Source organism: Scylla paramamosain, unplaced genomic scaffold, assembly GCF_035594125.1.
Source record: "Scylla paramamosain isolate STU-SP2022 unplaced genomic scaffold, ASM3559412v1 Contig5, whole genome shotgun sequence".
NCBI lineage: Eukaryota > Metazoa > Arthropoda > Malacostraca > Decapoda > Portunidae > Scylla > Scylla paramamosain.
This window is the reverse complement of record NW_026973670.1, coordinates 2,116,353-2,126,321: the sequence shown is the minus strand read 5'-3', so window position 1 is coordinate 2,126,321 and position 9,969 is coordinate 2,116,353.

Here is a 9,969-nt window from a genome sequence, read left to right as displayed (position 1 = left end):
GCATGCAAAATACACTTTAGGGTGAAACAGAATAACATTACCAAAAACATGTATTTTGAGTGTTTTTCATCATGTTACCAATAAAAACGCTTAAATACATGCAAAGAACCCTATTTTTGGGAAACGAAAGGACATTACGAGAAACGTGTATTATGAGTGTTTTCAAGTTGATTAAGTACGAAAAATCTAAAAGCCACAAATTACACTCTCTATTGAGAAAAAATAAATAAATAAATAAAAAAATACGATATTTTTTTTTCATTCTTATTTATCTTCACAGGTAAGGAGGTGCCAAAATTCGGGCAAAGATCAGGAAATTATATAAAATAAGAACATTATGAAAAAAGTTATATTTAGCTTTTTTTCGGACTGTTATGTACCAAACCCCTAAATTGCATGCAAAGCCACCTATATGGGGAAATTGAACGTCTTTGCAAGAAAACTGACTTATGAGGGTTTTTCAGCATGTTAGGAACCAACACGATAAAAAAACAAGAAAGTCAATCTATATGGGAATCCAAAAATAAATTACTGAAAACGCGTCTTTTCGGTGTTTTACGTAGAAAACGCTAAAACGGATGCAAACCAACCAAAATGAAGAAATACCATTACCAAAAAGGTATATTTTGAGTATTTTTGATATTGTTACCTATAAAAAACGCGAAAATGTATGGAAAGCACTCTATATTGGGAGGCAAAAGGCACCAAAAAGCATTTTAGGCACCAAAACGATAAATAATATGAAAGTCGTTCTATATGGAAATCCAAAGCAATATTACTGGAAACGTGTCTTTTAAAAGATTTACGTAGAAAAACGCTAAAACAGATGCAAACCAACCAATATGAAGAAAAAGAATAACATTTCCAAAACATATATTTTGTGTGTTCTTGAGCTTGTTACATAAAAAAAAATGCGAAAATATATGGAAAGCACTCTATATAAGTAAAAAAAAAAAAAAAAGGACATAACGAGAAACGTGTATAATGAGTGTTTTATAGTTTCACCAGAATCACAAGGCAAAAAACGCAAAAACTCGACTATATGGAGAAGTTTCTAAGATACCAAAATACTGAAACTCATGAATAACACTCTTAATCAAGAAACAGAACAACCTTACTAAATGCGTGTATTTTGAGTGTTATTTTAGTCTTAGTTACCAAAACCCCAAATTCCATGCGAAACTAGCTTCATGTAGGAAAAACATGACATTATCAGAAAAGTGTCTTTGAGTGTTTTTGAGCGTGTTAGGCAATAAAGCACTAAAATCAGGGCAATCACATTACATGGGAATATAACCAACTTTTACGAAGAACTTGCCTTTTAGTGTTTTTGACACGCATTTAGTAAGGTTGCTCTGTTTCTCATTTAAGAGTGTTATTCAAGAGTTTCAGCATATACACGAGTTTTTTGCGTTTTTTGCCTTGTGGTTTTTTTTTTAACTATAAAACATTCATTATACACTTTTCTCGCAATGTCCCTTTCTTTCCCAATATAGAGTGCTTTGTATGAATTTTCGCGTGTTTTTTTTTTTTTTTGCAGGAAACAAGCACAAAAACACTCAAAATATACATTTTTTGTAATGTTATTCTGCTTCTTGATATTGGTTGGTTTGTATCAGTTTTAGCGTTTTTCTACGTAAAACACTTAGAAGACACGTTTTCAGTAATTTTCTTTTGGATTCCCACATAGAGTGAGTTCTTTATTATTTATCGTTTTGGTGCCTAATATGCTGAAAAACACTGAAAAGACATATTTCTTGTTAGGTCTTTAATTTCCTCATATGGGAGGCTTTGCATGTCTTTTACGAGTAAGTGTTTGTGAGCGTGTTACGCAATAAAGCCCTAAATGCCAGGGCAATCACATTACATGGGAATAAAACCAAATTTTACCAAGAACTTACCTTTAAGTGTTTTTGAGCTCCTTACGTACCAAAACGCTAAAACGCTTGCAAAATACATTTTATGGAGAAACAGAATAACATTACAAAATACATGCATTTTGAGTGTTTTTGATCATGTTATGTATAAAAACGCTTAAATACATGTAAAGAACCTTATTTTTGGGAAACGAAAGAACATTACGAGAAACGTGTATTATGAGTGATTTTTTATTTCTTTCAGTACCAAAAAGCTAAAACCCACAAATAACACTCTTTAGAAAAATAAATAAATAAAAAAAATGGGATTTTTTTTTTTTTTTTTTTTTTGGTTATTCATCTTCATAGGTACCGAGATGCTAAAATTCTGCCAAAATTCACGGAATTTATGTGGAAAAAAGAATATTATCATAGAAGTTAATTATAGCTTTTTTTTCGGATTGTTATGTACCAAACCCTAATATGCATGCAAAGCCACCTATATAAGGAAGTTAAGGGACTTTACCAGAAACCTGTCTTTTCAGTGTCTTTCAGCATGTTAGGCACTAAAACGATAAATCATTTGGAAGTCAGTCAATATGTGAATCCAAATGAAAATTACTGAAAACGTGTCTTTTCAGTGTTTTACGTAGAAAAACGCTAAAGCGGATACAAACCATCCTATATGAAGAAATAGAATAACATTACCAAAAGATATATTTTGAATGTTTTTGAGCTTACCTACAAAAAATGCAAAAAAACGATGTAAAACACTCTATATTAGGAAACAAGAGGACATTACGAGAAACGTGTATAATGAGTGTTTTATAGTTTTAAAAGAATCACAAGGCAATAAACGCAAAAACTCGTGTATATAGAGAAATTTTTTACATACCAAAATGAATAAATGCATGAATAACACTTTTAATCGATTAAGAGAACTATCTTACCAAATTGAGTATTTTGAGTGTTTTTCACATTCTTAGTTACGAAAATGCCAAATTACATGCGAAACTACCATCATTTGGGGAAAAAATGACATAACCAGAAAAGTGTCTTTTGAGTGTTTTTCAGCGTGATATGCAAGAAAGCACTAAAAAGCAGAACAATCACATTAAATGGGAATAAAACCAACTTTTACGAAGAATTTGCTTTAAGTGTTTTTTAACCCCTTATATAACAAACCGCTAAAACGCATGCAAAACAAAAATTATGGAGAAACAGAATAACATTACCAAAAACATGTATTTTCAGTGTTTTTTTATCATGTTATCTATAAAAACGCTAAAGTACATGCAAAGAACATTATGTTTGGGAAGCAAAAGGACATTACAAGAAACGTGTATTATGAGTGTTTTTTTTAAGTTCCTTAAGTACCAAAAAGCTAAAACCCACAAAAAAACACACTTTATTTAGAAAATTAAAAAAATAAAAATAAATAAAATAAATAGGATTTTCTTTTTTTTTTTTTTGTAATTCATATTCATAGGTACAGAGATGCCAAAATTCTGGGAAAATTCAGGGCAATTATGTGATAAAAGAATATTATCAAAAAAGTTAATTTCAGCTTTTTTTTTTTTTCAAACTGTTATGTACCAAACCCTAAAGTGCATGCAAAGCCTCCTATATGAGGAAATTAAACGACCTTAAAAGAAATCTGTCTTTTGAGTGTTTTTCAGAATTTTAGGCACCAAAACTAAATAACTCACTTTATATGGGAATCACTTTTATATGGGAAAAAAACTACTGAAAACGTGTCTTCTCAGTGTTTTACGTAGAAAAACGCTAAAACGGATGCAAACTAACCAATATAAAAAAATATAAAAAAACATTACCAAAAAGGTATATTTTGAGTGTTTTTGAGCTTATTACCTACAAAAAACGCAAAAAATTGATGCAAAGCACTCTATATTAGGAAATAAACAGACATTGCAAGAAAAGTATATAATGAGTGTTTTATAGTTCAAAAGAACCAAAAGGCAAAAAACGCAAAAATTTGCGGATATGAAGAAGTTTCTTAGATACCAAAATGCTGAAACTCATGAATAACATTCCTAATTGAGAAACAGAACAACCTTACTAAATGCGTGTATTTTAAGAGATTTTCACATTCTTAGTTACCAAAACCCCAAATTGCATGCAAAACCAGCTTTATGTGACATTAGGAGAAAAATGTCTTTTGAGTGTTTTTGAGCCTGATAGGCAATAAAGCACTAAAAAAGCAGGGCAATCACATTACATTTCAATAAAACCAATTTTTATCAAGAATTTTCCTTTAAGTGTTTTTGAGCTCCTTATATACTAAACCGCTAAAACGAATGCAAAACAAACTTTATGGAGAACCAGAATAACATTACTAAAAAGATGTATTTTGAGTGTTTTTGATAATGTTATCTATAAAAACGCTTAAATACATCCAAAGAACCTTATGTTTGGGAAACATTACGAGAAACGTGTATTATGAGTGTTTTTAAGTTCCTTAACTACCAAAAAGCTAAAACCCACAAATAACATTCGTTATTTAGAAAAAAAAGAAAGGTTTTTCTTTTCTTTTTTTTGTTATTCACCTTCATAGGTATCGAGATGCCAAAATTCCGTGAAAAAAAGTTGATATTAGCTTTTTTACGGACTGTTATGTACCAAACACTAAAGTGCACTCAAAGCCTCCCATATGAGGAAATTAAACGACCTTACCAGAAATCTGTGTTTTGAGTGTTTTTCAACATGTTAGGCACCAAAACGATAAATGATATGGAACTAACTCTATATGGCAAACCAAAACAAAATTACTGGAAACGTGTCTTCTCAGTGTTTTACGTAGAAAAACGATAAAACGGATGGAAACCAACAAATATCAAGAAATAGAAAAACATTACCAAAAAGAGTGTTTTCGAGGTTGTTACCTAAAAAAAACGCGAAAATTGATACAAAGCACTCTATATTGGAAAACAAAGGGACATTGCAAGAAAAGTGAATAATGAATGTTTTATAGTTTAAAAGAACCACAAGGCAAAAAACGCAAAAACTAGTGTACGAGTATATGGAGAAGTTTCCTAGATATCAAAATGCTGAAACTTCTGAATAACACTCTTAATTGAGAAACAGAAGAACTTTACTAAATGCGTGTATTTTGAGTGTTTTTCACATTCTTAGTTACGAAAATCCCAAATTGCATGCGAAACCAGCTTTATGTGGGAAAAAAATGACATTACCAGAAAAGTGACGTTTGAGTGTTTTTGAGCTTGATAGGCAATAAAGCACTAAAAAGCATGGGAATCACTTTACATGGCAATAAAATCAATTTTTACCAAGAACTTGCCTTTAAGTGTTTTGAGCTCCTTATATACCAAAACGCTAAAACGCATGCAAAACACACTTTACGGAGAAAGAGAATAGCATTACCAAAAACATATATTTTGAGTGTTTTTGATCATGTTACCAATAAAAACGCTTAAATACATGCAAAGAACCCTATTTTAGGAAATTAAAGGACATTGCGAGAAACGTGTATTACGAGTGTTTTTAAGATCATTATTTATCAAAAAGCTAAAAGCCACAAATAACACTCTTTATTGAGAAAAATAAATAAATAAATAAAAAAAAATACGATATTTTTTCTTTCTTTTTCATCTTCACAGGTACCGAGATGCCAAAATTTGGGCAAAATTCAGGAAATTATGTGAAATAAGAACATTATCAAAAAAGTTAAATTTAGCTTTTTTTTTTTCGTCCTGTTATGTACCAAACCCTAAAGTGCATGCAAAGCCACCTATATGGGGAAATTAAACGTCTTTACCAGAAAACTGTGTTATGAGTGTTTTTCAACTTGCTAGGCACCATAACGGTAAATAACATGCAAGTCACTCTATATGGGAATCTAAAACAAAATTACTGAAAACGTGTCTCTTCGGTGTTTTACGTAGAAAAACGCTAAAACGGATGCAAACCAACCAATAGGAAGAAATAAAATAACATTACCAAAAAGGTACATTTTGAGTGTTTTTGACCTTGTTACCTACAAAAAACGCGAAAATGGATGCAAAGCACTCCCTATTGGGAAACAAAAGGACATTACGAGAAATGTGTATAATGAGTGTTTTATTATTTCTGAGCAAAAGAACTTGTGGTTCACAAGAACCACAAGGCAAAAAACGCAAAAACTCGTGTATATAAAGAAGTTTCTTGGATACCAAAATGCTTAAACTCTTGAATAACAATATTAATTGAGAAACAGAACAACCTTACCAAATGCGTGTATTTTGAGTGCTTTTCACATTCATAGTTAGAAAAACCCGAAAGAGCACGCGAAACTATGTTGGAAAAAAAATGACATTACTAGAAGTGCCTTTTGAGTGTTTTTGAGCGTGTTAGACAATTAATCACAAAAAAAAAAAACAGGGCAATCACATTACATGGGAATAAAACCAACTTTTACCAAGAACTTGCCTTGAAGTGTTTTTGACCTCCTTACAAACCAAAACGCTAAAACGCATGCAAAAAACTCCTTTATGGAGATGCAGAATAACATTACTAAAAACATGTTTTAAGTGTTTTTGATCATGTTACCTACAAAAACGCTTAAATACATGCAAAGAACCCTATGTTTGGAAAACAAAAGGACATTACGAGAAACGTGTATTAGGACCGTTTTTAAGTTCCTTAAGTACCAAAACGTTAAAACCCACAAATAACACTCTTTATAGAAAAAATATAAATAAATAAAAATAGCTTTTTTTTTATATTGATTTTCATTGGTACCAAGATGCCAATATTCTGCCAAAATTCAGGGAATTTATCTGGAAAAAAGAACATTATAAAAAAAAGTTAATTATAGCTCTTTTTCGGATTTTTATGTACCAAATTCTAAAGTGCATGCCACCTATATAAGGAAGTTAAACGATTTTACCAGAAACCTGTCTTTTCAGTGTTTTTCAGCAAGTTAGGCACCAAAACGATAAATAATATGGAAGTCAGTCAATATGTGAATCCAAAACAAAATTACTGAAGACGTGTCTTTTCAGTGTTTTACGTAGAAAAACGCTAAAACGGATGCAAACCAACAAATAAAAAGAAATAGAATAACATTACCAAAAAGTGTTTTTGAGCTTTTTACCTACAAAAAAACGCGCAAATATTTGGAAAGCACTCTATATTGGGAAGAAAAGGACATTTAGAGAAACGTGTATAATGATTGTTTTATAGTTTCACAAGAACTACAAGACAAAAAACGCAAAAACTCGTGTATATAGAGAAGTTTCTTATATACCAAAACGCTAAAACTCATAAATAACACTTTTAATTGAGAAACAGAACCAAATGTGTGTATTTTGAGTCTTTTTCACATTCTTAGTTACATAAATCCCAAATTACATGTGAAACTAGCTTTATGTGGGAAAAAAATGACATTATCTGAAAAGTGTCTTTTGAGTGTTTTTGAGCGTAACAAAGCACTAAAAAGCAGAATAATCACATTAAATAGGAATAAAACCAACTTTTACGAAGAACTTGCCTTTAAGTGTTTTTAACTCCTTACATACCAAAACGCTAAAACGCATGCAAAACGCCCTTTATGGAGAAACAGAATAACATTACCAAAACATGTATTTTGTGTTTTTGATCATGTTACCTATAAAAACGCTTAAATACATGCAAAGAACCCTATGTCTGTGAAACGAAAGGACATTACGAAAATCGTGTATTATGATTATTTTTAAGTTCCTTAAGTACCAAAAAACTAAAACCCAGAAATAGAGAAAAAAAATAAATAACTAAAAAAAATAGATTTTTTTTATTCATCTACATAGGTATGAAGATGCCAAAATTCAGGCAAAATTCAGCGAAATTATGTAAAAAAAAAATTATAAAAAAATTAACTTTTTTCCGGAATTTTGTACCAAACCCAGAAGTGCATGCAAAGCCACCTATATGGGGAAATTACACGACTTTACCAGAAATCTGTCTTTTGAGTGTTTTTCAGCAATTTCAACAATATTACTGAAAACGTGTCTTTTCAGTGATTTACGAAGAAAAACGCTAAAACGGAAGCAAACCAACCAATATGAAGAAATAGAAAAACATTACCAAAAAGATATATTTTGAGAGTTTTTCAGCTTGTTACCTACAAAAAATGCGAAAATGGATAGAAAGCACTCTATATTGGGAAACAAAAAAACATTACGAGAAACTTGTATAATGAGTGTTTTATTATTTCACAGAAACCACAAAGGCAAAAAACGCAAAAACTCGTGTATATAGAGAAGTTTCTTACATACCAAAATGCTGAAATGCATGAATAACACTTTTAATTGAAAGACAGGACTACCTTACCAAATGTGTGTATTTTGAGTGTTTTTTTTTCACATTCTTAGTTACGAAAATCCCAAATTACATGCGAAACTAGCTTTATGTGGGAAAAAAAATGATATTACCAGAAAAGTGTGTTTTGAGTGTTTTTGAGCGGGATGTGCAACAAACCACTAAAAAGCAGAACAATCACATTACATGGGAATAAAACCAACTTTTACGAAGAACTTGCCTTTAAGTGTTTTTTTTTTTACTCCTTACACACCAAAACACTAAAACGCATGCAAAACAACCTTTATGGAGAAACATTAACAAAAACATGTAATTTGAGTGTTTTTGATCATGTTATTTATAAAAACGCTTAAATACATGCAAAGAACCTTATGTTTGGGAAACGAAAGGACATTACGAGAAACGTGTATTATGAGTGTTTTTAAGTTCCTTAAGTACCAAAAAAGCTAAAACTCACAATTAACACTCTTTATAGAGAAAAAAATAAAATAAAATACTTTTTTTTTATTCATCTTCATAGGTACTAAGATGCAAAAATTCTGGCAATATTCTTTGGGAATCGAAAACAAAATGACTGAAAACGTGTCTTTTCGTTGTTTTACGTAGAAAAACGCTAAAACGGATGCAAACCAACCAATATGAAGAAATAGAATAATATTTCCAAAAAGGTATATTTTGAGTGTTTTTGAGCTTGTTACCTACAAAAAAACGCGAAAATGCATGCAAAGCACTCCCTATTGGGAAAGAAGAGTACATTACGAGAAACGTGTATAATGAGTGTCTTATTATTTTCCGGCAAAAAAACTTGTGGTTCACAAGGCAAAAAACGCAAAATCTCGTGTATATAAAGAAGTTTCTTAGATACCAAAATGCTGAAACTCATGAATAACAATCTTAATTGAGAAACAGAATAACATTGCCAAATGCGTGTATTTTGAGTGTTTTTTCACATTCTTATTTAGCAAAACCCCAAATAGCATGCGAAACTAGCTTTATGTGTGAAAAAAAAAAAACTGACATTACCAGAAGTGTCTTTTGAGTGTTTTTGAACGTGTTAGGCAATAAAGCACTAAAAAGCATGGCAATCATATTACATGGGAATAAAACCAACTTTTACCAAGAGCTTGCCTTGAAGTGTTTTTCAGCTCCTTACATAACAAATCGCTAAAACGCATGCAAAACACTCCTTTATGGAGAAGCAGAATAACATTACCTTAAAACAAGTGTTTTTGAGTGTTTTTTATCATGTTATCTATAAAAACACTTAAATACATGCAAAGATCCCTATATTTGGGAAACGAAAGGACATTACGAGAAACGTGTATTATGAATGTTTTTTTTAAGTTCCTTAAGTACCAAAACGTTAAAACCTACAAATAACACTCTTTATAGAGAAAAAAAAAATAGCATTTTTGTTTTTTTGTTATTGATGTTCATAGGTACCAAGATGCCAAAATTCTGCCAAAATTCAGTGAAATTATGTGGAAAAAAGAACATTATCGAAAAAGATAATTTTACCTTTTTTCGGAGTTATGTGCCAAACCATAAATTGTATGCAAAGCCACCTATTTGGGAAAATATAACGACTTTACAAGAAACCTGTCGTTTGAGTGTTTTTTTCGCATGTTAGCTACCAAAACGATAGATAATATGAAAGTCACTCTATATGGAAATCCAAAACAAAATTACTGAAAACGTGTCTTTTAAAAGATTTACGTAGAAACACGCTAAAACGAATGCAAACCAACCAATATGAAAAATACAATAATATTACCAGAAAAGTATATTTTGTGTGTTT